The sequence below is a fragment of the Prionailurus bengalensis genome, chromosome C1 (genome assembly GCF_016509475.1).
Source record: "Prionailurus bengalensis isolate Pbe53 chromosome C1, Fcat_Pben_1.1_paternal_pri, whole genome shotgun sequence".
Lineage (NCBI taxonomy): Eukaryota > Metazoa > Chordata > Mammalia > Carnivora > Felidae > Prionailurus > Prionailurus bengalensis.
This window is the reverse complement of record NC_057345.1, coordinates 84,743,025-84,757,953: the sequence shown is the minus strand read 5'-3', so window position 1 is coordinate 84,757,953 and position 14,929 is coordinate 84,743,025. Positions and strand designations below refer to the sequence as shown.

The following is a 14,929-nucleotide window of genomic DNA, read 5'->3' as shown; positions in this document are numbered from 1 at the left end:
TCCCAACTCTGGCTGTTTCTTTACAGTGAAAAACCTTCCTAAACCATCCAATATATTTCCACTATTTGAAAGGTCAATGTGTTTTTAGTACTTTTTCATTTTTCAAAGCTGGATGGGAACTATCCCATATTTAGTCACAGCCTGTCAGTTGCTATAGCTGGAATTACCAAGAAGTTGGAGCACCAGCTTTGGCTATGTGAAGCTCATTTCCTCATCTCTGCACTTGGCCATTAGTAATATCATTATTGCATCTGATTCTGGTCTTCAGAACAGCTCACAGTTTCATAATCCCTTATTATTGGTTCTAAATTCTCAAAAACAAAAACAAAAAACTATAAAAGCGATGTTTTTTTTATTTTGTTTGTTTTTTGGGTGGTTGTGATTTTGTGATTTTTAGTACATATATATTTGGTCTCTATCCATAGTTCCTGGCCCACAGCTCTGAAAACTCTTGGAATTTCTTGTGACAAGACCGATAAATGTTTCTTTGTTACATTAGTAAGGTGACTTTTGGAAAACCCTAGGTAACCATAAGACCTGGCCTAGTTGCCTGGGGAACCATCCCTGTGACCAAAAGGTTGAAACTTTCAGTCCAACCCCCTGACCTCTGGGTGGAAAGAGGGACTAGAAGTCCAGTCATTGCCATGGCCAATGATTTAATAAGTCATACCTATGTAATGAAGCCTACATTAAAAACCCAAAAGGATATGGTTCAGAGAGCTTCTGGGTTGATGAACATGTGGAGGTTTGGGGAAAGAGGCCCCCTGGAAAGGCCATGGAAGCTCTGTGTTCCTTCCCATGCCTTGCGCTATGCAACTCTTCCATCTGGCTGTTACATCCTTTTATAATAAATCCGTGAACTAGCAAGTGAAATGTTTCTGTGAATTCTGTGATCCATTCTAGCAAATTAATCGAACCCAAGGAGGGGGTCGCTGGAACTTCCAATCTGCAGCTGGTAGGTCAGAAGCACAGGCTATAACCTGGGCTTGCAATTTGTATCCTGAAGTGGCAAAGAGTGTCAGTCTTGAAATACTGAGCCCTTAACCTGTGGAATCTGGTGCTGTCTCTGGGTAGATAGTGTCAGAATTGAGTTGAATTCTAGGACGCTTGCTGTCTGGAGAATTCTTGTTTTTGGTGTGGGGAAATCTCCCTGCCAGCCCTTCCTCAGCCACTCACCAATGGAATTGGTGCTCATACCCGAACCTTTTCTAATGGCAAACCTGATCTGCCCTGAATTAATTTGGTGAATGAATGTGAAGCTACTTAGAGTCTTATGTATTCTCCTTAACTGTGAATGTCCATATATTTAAATGTAGAAGTGTGAATATATTTCATTGTGGGTGTGGCATTTGACCCCATTGTGGGTATTGTGTAATGAACAGTACATGCCTCACTTTACCTTTCTAAAATCTGAAAATATTCTGAATTCTGGAATACTTCATGACTCAGTGGTTCATATGAAGGATTACACTGCTGCTTTTCACATTTGACCAATGATTAAACTAGGCTCAGAGAGAGTAAGTCACTCAGTAATGTCATATCCCCAATCTACTGGAGTATTAAGACTGGAACTCAGATGCTCTGAGTCCACTGGGAACATGACCCTCTCACTATGGCCACCAAATGCAGATGCTTCCTGCAACGTGAAGATAGGAGAGAAAATAGATTCTTTTACCATAGCCATTAATTTTTCAGAAAGCCAATAGAATTGTGGAAAACATACAGCTTCTTGGAGATCATTTCTTTTTTTTTTTTTAATTTTTTTTTTTCCAACGTTTATTTATTTTTGGGACAGAGAGAGACAGAGCATGAATGGGGGAGGGGCAGAGAGAGAGGGAGACACAGAATCGGAAGCAGGCTCCAGGCTCTGAGCCATCAGCCCAGAGCCCGACGCGGGGCTCGAACTCACGGACCGCGAGATCGTGACCTGGCTGAAGTCGGACGCTTAACCAACTGCGCCACCCAGGCGCCCCTTGGAGATCATTTCTGAAATATAAAAACTACTATGCACATAGGAAAATAGCTAAAGTAACACATAAGGTAAAAAAGTCAGAGTTAGATTATTTATTGTGGAATTTGCTGTAAGTTTTATATATATTTTTGTTCCAGTTAGATGTTACCAGTGTAATATAGACACAAGTCTAGTTTCCAAAGTATTATGTTGATTCATTCATTCATTCATTCATTCATTCATTCATTTATTCAGTGCTTCCTAAACTCTCAACTCTTCTTATGTTCCCAGCCCCTGTAGTGATGTGCGTGTTGGCTGCCATGTCCTGCATGGAGTTTTGGTGCCTAGATCAGCCTTCAAAAACCTGTATAGCTCATTAATTAATATACTTAACATGTAATTACTAATAGTGCCGTAGGACTCCCATGGAGTACAGTGTTTCCATGAGAAAACAAGTAAAACATTTTGATTATTGGTGTATAAGTGCACATAATTATCCTTCCAGGTGGGTATATAGATTTTCTCACTAGAAACTTTTGTTGGCTCTTGAAGCTGGGGACTAGTTGTACTTTACTCCTCCTTCACCTTACTTTCTACCCCCACTGATCTCCATTCAGTTCAAATTCATCCACTTGAATGCATACACAACCACCACCACCCTCCTTCCACACACACACACCTAATTAGCCAATGAGTCTTACCAATTCAGCATACTAAATATTTACCCAATCTGTTCATAACTCCAGTTCAGGACATGAGGCTCCAACACCCAGAACCACTTGAGCCAAAGTGACACTTTAAAACTCAGATCTTCTCCTTGTGTCACCTTTAATGGTCCTCCATTTCCTTTTCCTAAAAATCTAAACTCCCTCACTTGCCCCACAAATCCTTTGGTAACCTGGCCCCTGTTAACCTCTTTATCTAAATTTTCTGCCACTCCCCTCTCTGCAGGTACTTCCCAGGGCTCACCCCCAGCCCCACCCACAGAGCCTTCTGTCTGACACAGGGAGTTATTTTCAGTTCCTCCAGTGTCTCCTTTGTGTGTGCTCTCACTCCTGTTCAAAGAACTCCTTGAGCCCCATCCATCCCCCACAGACTGAGGCAGAGACCTCTCTATTCATACAACCTCAGGGCAGTCAGAGCATGGACTGCTAGTTAAACTGCTTGAGTTTGGATCCCTGCTTCATCACTATTAGCCCTAAGTCCATGGGCAAGTTACTTAACCTTTCTGTGTCTTACTTACCTCTCCTGTTAAGTACCAATCCCACGGGCTTATTTGGATTACATAATTGGTACATGTGCAGCTCTTGGTACAGTCTGATGCCAAGTTTTAACTTTCATTATGATTAGTTATTGAGAGTGAGTCATGCTGGCCGCTGAGATGACAAAGAAGAAAGGGTGTTTCTATCCCTCATAAGCTAGCAAAGGAGAGGAAAAATATATCGTTTCAATACAAAAATGATGTCTTTTCACAGTAGTTATTATGAAACCTAAAGCTGGATAGCAAGATGAGAAGGAGATCACTCTCCCCCAACACCTGGGACCCAGGCTGAGAACGTGATTTGAGATGAAGAGCAGGCACCTGGGAGAGAGGGATGTTTTGACATGTGACAACTTGGTTGCCCCAAACCTAGACCCTTGGGGTGAGGAGTAGAGGCTGGAGGGTGTGGGAGAAGAGTAGCCAGACACAGGAGCTCATGCTTTCTACTTCCTATCTTCTTCTTGAGGGAGACTGAGGTGAAAGCTGGAAATGGGATTAGAGTACGATAGGATGGATCTAGGCAGCTTTTAGTTAAATGAAAACTGAGGGAATGAGGGAGGGAAACCTCCAACACTGAGAGCGGGGTAAAGATGGTGCCTCCCAAGATCCCTGGGTGACCAACTAGGAAATCTGACTCCTGTGATTTAGCCACAGATGAGTGTTAGAAACTAGGTCAGTGATATCCTACAAGTACACTGTTCAATTACCTCGAAATATCAAGCTGTGGTTAATATTTATGATGTTTATTGAAATTAGTGTAAAATTGATAAAGTACTTTGTTGCTGGTTGCGTGTATATATATATATATGCAATGTAATATATATACAATATATATAATATATGATATATATATGCTGGTTGCATATATATATATATTTTTTCAATTCACATAAACACAGTGACTATGAGACTGTGTGTGTGTGCCTGTCTTGTGGCACACATTTCTTGTCCTCATTGTGATAGGACATTTATCTGTTTAAGTTATGATATGAATCTTTTCCTGTTATTGTATAATTTAAGATGATATCTCAAGATGTGAATCCAGTTCTTAACATTTAAAATTTGTCTGATTCTTTGTTATATAGACATACATAGTGCACATCATACAGAGATCATATATATGAATAACCAATCACACATTCGTAATTATAGTTTCTTTCCTTAACCGAAGAAAGTCTGAAAGACCATGTGAATCCTAAGATCTACAAATTCAAACACTTTTGAGGATTAGGCAGAGATATTTGATATGTGCTTTCACTGTTTTACCACTGATTTCTTGTCCCTGACATTAAACTGAAGTTTATTTGTGTATTTTAAGACTCTTGCAGGTTCTGTTTTCTTCATTTGCCTTTAAGTTAACTAAAACTGATTCTTAAATTCATCTAGCAGTCAAATGCACACTTTTGTAGTATTTACAGATCTCCAGATCAGTCTTTTACATATTAATTTTAGTTCCTTATTAGCCAGCAAACTTTAAATCTTACAAATGCCAGAGTTCTTCAAATCATAGGAATCAAATATCTTTTTCTTGCATGTAACTCCTCACACATGGCATAGCTTTCTTTTCCTTATTTCCTCAGAAATAAGATGGCAGCCTATCTTTATTTAATTTTTTTTTAATGTTTATTTACTTTTGAGAGAGACAGAGAGTAAGTGGGGGAGTGGAGGAGAGAGATGCACAAACTCCAAAGCAGGCTCCAGGCTCTGAGCTCTATGCACAGAGCCCAACGCGGGGCTTGAACCCATGAACCGTGAGATCATAACCTGAGCTGAAGTCAGATGCTTAACCGATTGAGGCACCCAGGCCCCCCCCCCCATCTTTATTTAAATATCATCTTACTTTTAATCTGGTCTATGGAAAACAAATGTTAAATGGTGAATATGTACAGTTCTTAATTTTATAGATGACACAGAAAATGTCAAGTAAAAGTGTTTTTTGTTTTTCTAGCTGATAGATGAAGTGCCACACATACAATATATTTATCAGGGGATCACAGAAATGGTCTCCATGTAAAATCAGCCACGGCTGCACTTCAGGGATAAGGTAAATGTGTCAGTGATGAAGGGGCTGCTATTTACAACCAAACCATCAATTGGCCATTGTGCTGGGGGCAGCTGAGTCACTGAGCATATTCTGATCTTAACTGCACGTACCAGCTGGTCCTGAACACTGAGGGTGTTGTTACTTACACCACATTTGTAACTCCCTACTGTTGCCCATTCAAGGGCATCAACTACATGATCAATTCTGTGTTCGTGATTATGTAATCTTTTGTTAGGTACCCACTAAGTATATTGTAAGGAAATGGGTGACTGCCCTTCATTTTTCAATGACAATATGTTTGAGGACCTTTACCCCCATGCCCATATGGGAGGTAATTGAATTTGTTAGTTCTCCCAGCAAATATATAGTTTTAATCTAAATAATATCTTTTTAATCCTTTAGGTATATTCGAGCCACAAAATAAACAAAAATCTTCATGGTGCCAAAACTTACATTCTTTGTGCAGTTTCTGTGCTAAATACTACAAACTGTTATTGTCATTTTCATTTTACAAAGTTTATAAAAATAAGACTCAGGGAAGTTAAGTATCTGTCTAAAGTCACAGAAATAATCAAAGGTAGATTGACATTTTAATCTAGAATATTAAACTCATAAAGTTGAGCTTTTCCTCCTATGGAATCTTTCAAGTACCTAAAGGGTATCTGTAAAATACAAAACAAATGAATAACTTGATGAGGTCAAACGTTAAAAAGTAGCTGTTAAGATAATTAGAACCTGAAATTCTAATTCTAGACTCTGAAATTCAAAATAATTCCCAAATATCACTTTACTACAGTATGCTACTTAAGCTGTAATGTATTAATAGATATACAAGATAAATACAGGTACAAAAATATGAATAACTATTGTTTGATAAAGCACAGGTGCCCTAAAAAATGGTTTTAGGTTCAGTGCCCAAGCCCAACCAATGTAATAATAGAAATAACAAACTAGAAATAAATGCTGAAAAGCATACAATCTTTTTTTTATTTATAATTAACTGATATATTTTTCATTTCCCTTAAATCATGACACTCTTATTCAGGTCAGCATTATCCAGGATTATACAGATTATCCAGTACAAACACAAAATGAATCACATATAGGATTTTTAATGTTTTAGTAATCACATTTAAGAAGTTTTTAAAAAGATGAGATTAATTTTATAATATATTTTGTATAACTGAGTGTATCCATATTTACCATTTCAACATTAACATAAAAATTATTAATGAGATATTTTGCTTTCCTTTTTTGGCAAAGTTTTCGAAATCCAGTGTATACTTGACACTTGCAGTACATCTCTATTCAGACACTAAATTTTCATCTGAAATATTTTATCTGTAATTTAGATTTCATAAAATTTACAGTGTAAAAACTAGATGCTCATACCCAGCTTGCTCCAAATTTTTTAATTTGGAATTTTTCAGCGGTGTGCCTGGGTGGCTTAGTAGGTTAAGCATCCACCTTTTGATTTTGGCCTAGGTCATGATCCCAAAGTCATGGGATTGAGCCCTGAGTTGGATTGGAGCCCTGTTTAAGATTCTCTATCTCTCTTCCTCAGCCCTGTCACCCACTTGCACTCTTTTTCTCTAAAAATAAAAAAAAAATGTAATTTTTCTAATTTAAAATTAGAAATTTATAATTTTTTTAAATTAAAAATTTTTTTCTAATCAAATAAAGTGCCAGTTTTGAAATTTAAATTAGCTAAAGTTAATTAAAAATAAAAATTCAATCCCTTGGTTCCACTAGCCACATTTCAAGTGCTCAATTGCTATAGTAGCTAGTGGCTACCATATTGAACAATATGGTTCTAGGATTTCTCATCTATTCTTCAGTGCCTTTGAGAAGGATGGACCATAAGACAAGGGCCAACATCTCCCCATCTCCCATTTCCCCAGTTCCAGGATACTACCAGTCTATTCACTGCTCTGTGGGTTTGACTATTTTCGATTCCGCATAGAGAGGTCAGGCAGTATTTGTCTTTCTGTGCCTGGCTTATTTCACTTAGCATCATGTCCTTCAGGTTCATCCATGTTGTCACAAATGGTAGGATGTCCTTTTCCTTTTTTTTTTTCCAGGCAGAATAGTATTCCATTGTATATGTACTATATGTACCACACAGAGATTTAAGATTCAGCAATGTGACTATAGTTCACAATACTGTATTGTATACTTAAAATTTATTAAGAGGGCAGGTAGATCTTAAATGTTCCCACTGCACACATACATACAAAATGGTAACTGTATGAGATAATGGATATATTAGTTAGCTTGATTGTGATGATTACTTAACAATGCATACATATATCAAAACATCAAGTTGTATACACTAAGTATATACATTTTTATTTACAAATTATACCTCAGTAAATCTGGGGGAAGGTGGGAAAGAGATGAGACGGTATCGATCAAAAAGGAAGACACTGTTTGGTTTTAATAATCAAATCTCTCTTTGTCAAAAGAGAAAAGGAATTTCTAAATTCCAAAGCTACCTTTACATACCAAAAGCAAAATTTGAAGATCTGAGTATTATAAGACAGTAATAGAGAGAACATAGGATATAATGTAAGAGATGTTATCGTCAACCTAGGTGAGGAGAAGGTGCATTTCTGGGCCTAGGAAGTGGGAAGACTGGAGGAGAGAAAGGACAGAATGGCAGATGTGATCATTTGGGTGAGTGCCCTTAGGTTAGAAACCCTGAGAAGGAAATTGAATAGATAATAGATAACAGATTACAGTTAATAGATAACAGATAATAGAAACTCCAGAAAAGTTGAAGAAAAAAAATAGTTGGGCTTATACCTCATTTCTGGCTTAAAACTGGAAGAATTCATTCTTAATGCATCTCTAGAGCAGGTAGTGCAGGCAGCAGAAAAGATAGGCATCATGGAAACCAGAGTACTGTGTAACATAGCTGGGGAGGACAGATAACCCACCTGGGGCTAGAAAGCAGATGTGCTGGAGATACAGAGGATTTTTATAGCATGTGAGCCTAGATGGAACAAGTCAGTATGGGCTCACAAGGACATTAGCAATAGTTGTCATTAGAGCAAACTGTGGAGACCAAGTAGGAGATGCATAGGGCAGTGGGAACCAGCAAAGATGGAAGAGGCCACTCTGTAGGACAGCCCTGTGGCTGCTCTGAGATTGCCTCCCCACTTGGGCCACACAGTCCTGCAGCTGGAGTGCCATTTTGCTGGAAAGGGAAGAGTGAGAAGCTGAGAACAACTGAGGGTTTATTAAACATTCCTCCCTCCCCTATTTCATTCCTATTCAGTCTTGGATGGATGCTCATGATGAAGTTTAGGTCAGTGATGGAAAATAAGGTAGCTGTATGCTTTATACAATCTAGATTGTTGTATATAAAATTTATGGCTTCAATATACTACTGTTCATTGCAGTCCCCTATCACAGCCCTGAAAGGTCTGAATTATGTGAACACAAATCTGTCTGCTGCAAAGTCTATGGCCTTTCCATTATCACATTACCTCCCATCACCATTCTGTTATATACCCTGTCAGGCAGCTTCACATTGCTGCTTGGCAAATCTATGAATGTGGATAAGTATGGATGCAACAATAAGACTTTCAGGACATTGCACAACTGGCTTAATAAATGAACCTAAAAGATGGTGTTCAATGTCCCTGTACACATTTGCTACTAAATCTCTGGTGGAGTGCCATGAAGTTCCACCTTTGATGCTGTCTTGTTAGCGATGATCTGTATGGAGCTAATGAGAAGCTCAGAGAAAGCACTAATATGATAGATGGCATCCTAAAAGTTCAAACTGGTCTTGACAGGGCAGAATGTAATTTTGCAAACAGTTAAGAAGTTTGATTTTTTTGAGTAATCCCAGGAGTCCAAAATGAGGGGAACTTGCTAGGGCATCAGTCCGTAAGATAGAATCACAAACAATTTAGTAAATCACAAACACTCTGACCAGTAGTGGTATATTGTTGTTAAAAAAGAAAAGCAAAAAAACCAATTCCTTTTTTAGATTGTACTAATCAAAATAGTCAAAACCTGGAAATCAGTTTGAAGATAATCCAGTCCTAACCTAATTGTGAAATATAGATCTACGAGTAAGACCATAGGATGCAATCCAGAAAAGTTACAGTTGCACTCCAGGCTGATCAGAGTGGATATGCACTGGGGACTTAATTTTGGACTCTGCATTTTGGGAGGAGGACTCGAATATGTCAAAAGCACTAGAAAGAATGTCATGTTGGGGCGCCTGGGTGGCGCAGTCGGTTAAGCGTCTGACTTCAGCCAGGTCATGATCTCGCGGCCCGTGAGTTCGAGCCCCGTGTCGGGCTCTGGGCTGATGGCTCAGAGCCTGGAGCCTGTTTCCGATTCTGTGTCTCCCTCTCTCTCTGCCCCTCCCCCGTTCATGCTCTGTCTCTCTCTGTCCCAAAAAAAATAAACGTTGAAAAAAAAAAATTAAAAAAAAAAAAGAATGTCATGTTGCTGAGGGGTCTGGCCACAGAGTTATTTCCATACTGATGGGTGGAATTGAGGCCATTTAGTCTATGAGAAAGAAGAGGCAAAGGATAAAGTAGGTGGCAACTACCTGCAAAGAAATAATTAGTGGCTCTCTTTAGACAGAAAACTTAGAAGAGAGGGAAAAATGGCAAAATGGCATATGGAAAAAGTGCAAGAAGCATAGAAACAAGAGAAGAAACCAAGTTCTCCACATGCTTGATCACAGTGACACCAAAAACCCAATTATGCCCATTCACCAGTCACTGCCTTCACCGTCACACAGCACGATAGGTCCTGGGCTTCCTGTGTTCTTCAGCCTCGCCCTGACTTCACCTCTACAGTTACTAGGCACTCACTGTGGGCCAAGCTCTGTGCTAAGAACTTTACCTATATGATGTCGTTTACTCCTTTCAGTACTGTGTGGTGATACTTTCACTAGCATTTACCTTTCGTACATAAGGAGACCGAGGCTTAAACAAGGCTTATCTACGTAAGTGGCAGAGATAGTAATTAAACCGCGTCCTATTGGTTGCAAAACAGATGAGCTACTCACTAGGCCACAGTTCTCTCCTCCTCAGGATCAGTTTTACAAATCCCAGTACATTTTTTGATTCACACACTGAGCAGATATTGATTGAAAGTAGTAGTTTTCTTTTGACATCATGACAGATTACCACAAACTTAGTGAATTAACCCAAATTTATCATCTTAGAGTTCTGCTGTTCTGAAATCCAACATGGGTCTCACCGGGATAAAATCAAGGGGTCAGCCCAACTGCACCCCTTCAGGAGGCTCTAGGGGGGAATTCATTCTTTGATTTTTCCAGCTTCTAGGGTTTATCGGAATTCCTTAGCTTATGGCTCCCTTCCTCTGTTTCATAGGATTAGTGTGTGGGAACCTTCAGGGAGCTACATTTCTCTTATCATAGGTGCCTCCCTGCACCAGGTATGGCTCCAGGAAGTATGAAATAGACAAGAAGGAGAAAGACAATAGCAAGTAAACAAATACATGCACCAGACAATTTCAGCTAGTGATATATACTTTCAGACTATATAAGAGTTCAGAAATTCACTTTTCCCCAAGCATGCCATTCAAGCATTCATTCATACAATAATTTTGAATACCTACTATGTAGAAGGTGATCTATACATATCAGGCAGAATGGTGAATGGATGTAGGTTCCATCCTAATGGAATATTCTAATGGAGGGAACAGATAAACATATATACATAGAAATGGATAACATGATTTCAGATAGTAAAAAATGCTATGATTGAAATACCCTATTCTCCTTCCCCTGCACATTTGCACTTTCATTTTATTCATTCTTTTATTCAGAAAGTCCAGTAAGGCTTTATTGAGTGCTCACTGTGTGTCAGGCAAAGTGCTAACTTATCACAGTGTTTATAATGCAGAACCCAGATTTCACTTTTGTATCTTCACTCTAGTGAAGGAAACAACTAAAATGAATAAACACCATGCATGGTGGTAAGTGTTCTGAGAAAGGACAGACAAGATTCTTGGAGAGCATATAGCAGGGGTATCACAGCTGTCCCCTGGGTCTAGGACACCTCCCCCCACCCCCACCCAACCCCTGCCACTTCCCCTTTACTGGGAACTCTCATACTCATCCTTCTGGATGAGTCTCCTCTTGGAGACTCCTTTAACGTTTCAGGTATATAGGAAGTAGGTGCTTAACAAACACAAATGTTTGTTTTTATTTACTTATATAATAGTATCATTTTTAAAAATTTATTTATTTATTTATTTTGAGAGAGAGAGAGAGGGAGAGAGAGAGAATCCCAAGCAGGCTCCATGCTGTCAGTGCACAGCCCAATGCAGGACTCAATCTTACAAACCGTGAGATCCATGAGACCTGAGCCAAAATTAAAAGTCGGACACTCAACCCACTGAGCCACCCAGGTGCCCCTATAATAGTCATTTTAATATTATATGGTACTTTCTCAACTTACCCAACAGATGGATGTTTATTATCCGAAGTGAGTCAATTCACATTACTGAATAACATGGGCATTATGATTACATTTTAGCAAAAGCAAACAAGCACAACCCCTCTATATGTGTGTGTAAGTTATTGTATCTATTTGTATAGGCAAAGAGAAAGGTGTAGAAAAATATATATCAGGCTGTTAGCAGAGAGCAAATGATCAGCTTTGGCTTCTGCATCTTTGTGCTAATAAATACTCATGGAATGGACGAACAAGGACTGCTAATAATGTTTAGATAATGGGGACACCTGTAAGCTAGTGAGCATCCACTGACCCTTAAGGACTGAGTGTATTTCATCTTGCTCAAATCATAGTCTTCTGTTTGTGTTTTATTTTAGCTACATGTTGACATCTGGTTAACCTAGATGGTTTCATAAGTGAATTAAAGACCAAGAGAGCATAAATAATCAATTTCTGTACTGTATCCAACTTGCTTAATAGATTCTTATGCCATAATTTCCTCTTCTGCAAATTAGGAATAATAGACTTTCTATAAGAATAACACAATTAGACTGGGTAAAAGGCACTTACATTCATAAAGTACCAAAGAGTTGCTGAGTAGAAGTGAAAACTCTCTAATTTTTCTTTTGTGACATCCATGCTGATTAGGTGCCAGAAAAATCTATGTATTATAAAGCAATGCTATAATCCACCTTAAAGTTGAATGTGTTTGAACAAATGTCACCTTTTCCCATAACCTTTAAAATGCAATCTTTTTCCGTTCTGAGTCTGGACATTAAGTGGGAATCTGTGGAGGAAGAGCCAAATTCCCAGGCTATTCCTCATAAAGAAGCTTTTTCGTGAGTTTGCGTAGTGGCTTGACTATATCTTTGGACTTCCTATAACCAATGCTGAGTCATTAGAGCAATTAGAGCAAACACTCAAAAGAGACTTCAGAGAGGCATCACCCAAGCTTATAGATTACTGTAAGTGTACACAACTTGGACAAGTATCTGAGATGGCCTTTGAGGATGAAGGGGAAGACAAATGCTTTCCAAAACCATATAGATTCTGTAGATTTTCCATACACACCATAGTTACGTTACCTTTTTTTTTTAACGTTTATTTATTTATTTTGAGGAAGAAAGAGAACATGAGTGGGGGAGGGGGCAGAGAGAGAGAGAGAGAGAGGGACAGAGAATCCCAAGCAGGTTCTGCTCTGTCACCATGGAGCCTGACGTGGGGCTCTATCCCACAAACTGTGAGATCATGACCTGAGCCCAAAAGTCAGACGCTTAACCAACTGAGCCACCCAGGCACCCCTACATTATTTCTTATTTCTCCCTAATAGCAGAGTATAGACGTAGCCTCACCTTATGATACGAAAGCAGCCTCCTTTCTCCTATCTTTGACTTCACCTCTGTTGCATTCACTCATACTCAGCTTATGTCCATTGGCCATTTCCTCCATGCAAGAAATCAGTAAAGAAAGAAGACAGAGAGACTAAGAGGTGCCTTATTTCTCATTTACATTCTCTGTTCTCAACAGTGCCACCCCAATAGTCAGATTGTGTTTTCTTCATTATAAACTTTATCTTGATTCAATTTTTTTCGTCTATAACATGAAGGAAATGATGAGATCTGACTTATATTGCTATTTCAAGAATTTAATAAGATAATTAATGTAAAATACTTAGAACATTGCCTTGAACAGGGATCACTCATTAAATCAAAGCTACAATGATTATTAGCAATATTAGTACTGATCAATTGTCATTCCACCTTATTTTGTCTTAGTAAGGATAGGGTATGTTTAGAGTTCTGACAAATGTGAAGAAATGCAAAAGTAAGAAATAATTAATCAGCTGTATAGCTATGTTAAAGAAAATCTCACGAGCAGCCCAAATTTCACTCCCTATTTGTGTGCACTAGTCAAATAAGGAATTATTCCATTAGATGCATCACTGGAAACCTGAAGTAGTGTGATATCCCTCCCTTGTTATTTGTGTGGGCAGAACTCTTTAATACCTTCTCTCGGGATGGCAGAGTATCATTTTCTGTTTCTTGTCTCTTTTAGTTTCCGTCTCATGTATACTTATCTTTCGTAACTGAAATTATTCAGCTCTTCCAAGCACAGGCTTAGAATATACAGACCTAAGGTTGCAAGGCCAAGATGAACAATTCAGCTTCCCACCCTCCTCTGCCCACCGCCCCCCCCCCCACCGCCCCAGAATATTGGGACTTGAGAGCGACTGCAAAGGGCTAGAACTTGGATAGATAGAATCCTTGTATCACATGGGCTGTTTAAATATTCATGCAGCCTCTTCTGGCAGCTAACAAGGCTGCAAACTTTGCCCAGAAAAAAAAAAAAAAGGCGGGGTTGGGGGGGGAGATAATTACTGGATTTCATAGCATTCTGAAATGGCTGCTGTGAAGTAAAAAGTTAAGTGCTGATGTTTGGTTTAATCTCTTAGGCAAGTGTATTTTTTTAATTCAACACAGAACAATAGGCAAGTGATTAAATGCATCTCTAAGTATTTTTTCTGAGTATATCATCAGTGTTAGATACCCACTGACATCAACAACATAACAATGTATTGTACTGTAAAAGCTACCTCCTTTATAATTACTTTACTAATGACTTGATGTATCAACTGACACACTTCCCGTGCAGTCAACAGCTTTGCTTATGTAGTAACACAAGGTTTAAATTATCAGCAATTGAGCTATACAATAAATAAGAATGTAAGAAAGACAAAATTATTCTTGAGTGTGGTGACTTTTGCCACTTGAGGACATTTCATTTAGTGCAGTCAATTGGCACTATACGCTCGTCATTAGCATATGTGAAGACACCAAAAACACAGGTATCTATTAATTGTTTTGTTTGTTTTAAGGAGACACTTCCCCGGTTGTAATTAAGTTTCTTTCTTGTCCTAATTCTGGCTGATAAAATTTAATTAAAACAAAGTAATTCCACAATTTCTAATAACAACATAAGAGCAAACACTGGCCCTGCACTGAGCCTCAAATTCCTTCTTCAACGTACTGTCTAGACATTTAGTGAAAATCAACCTTATTTTATTTTTTATAGCTACATTCACAAGTTCTGAATTATCAATTATGTATCATCCCAATACAGCATACAAAAATTTAAGCATTAAAAACACTTGTTCATCAGTTTGCCCCTTCTAACAGTAGTGATCTAAGATGTAAATTCAGATAAAACAAGTTACATTA

General features: G+C 38.5%; 1 protein-coding gene across 2 annotated transcripts in view; it reads left to right on the top strand.

Moving 5' to 3' along the window:
- Positions 1–14,929, top strand: part of PLPPR5 (phospholipid phosphatase related 5) — a 127,398-nt gene that overhangs the window by 71,092 nt on the left and 41,377 nt on the right. The window lies entirely within an intron of this gene.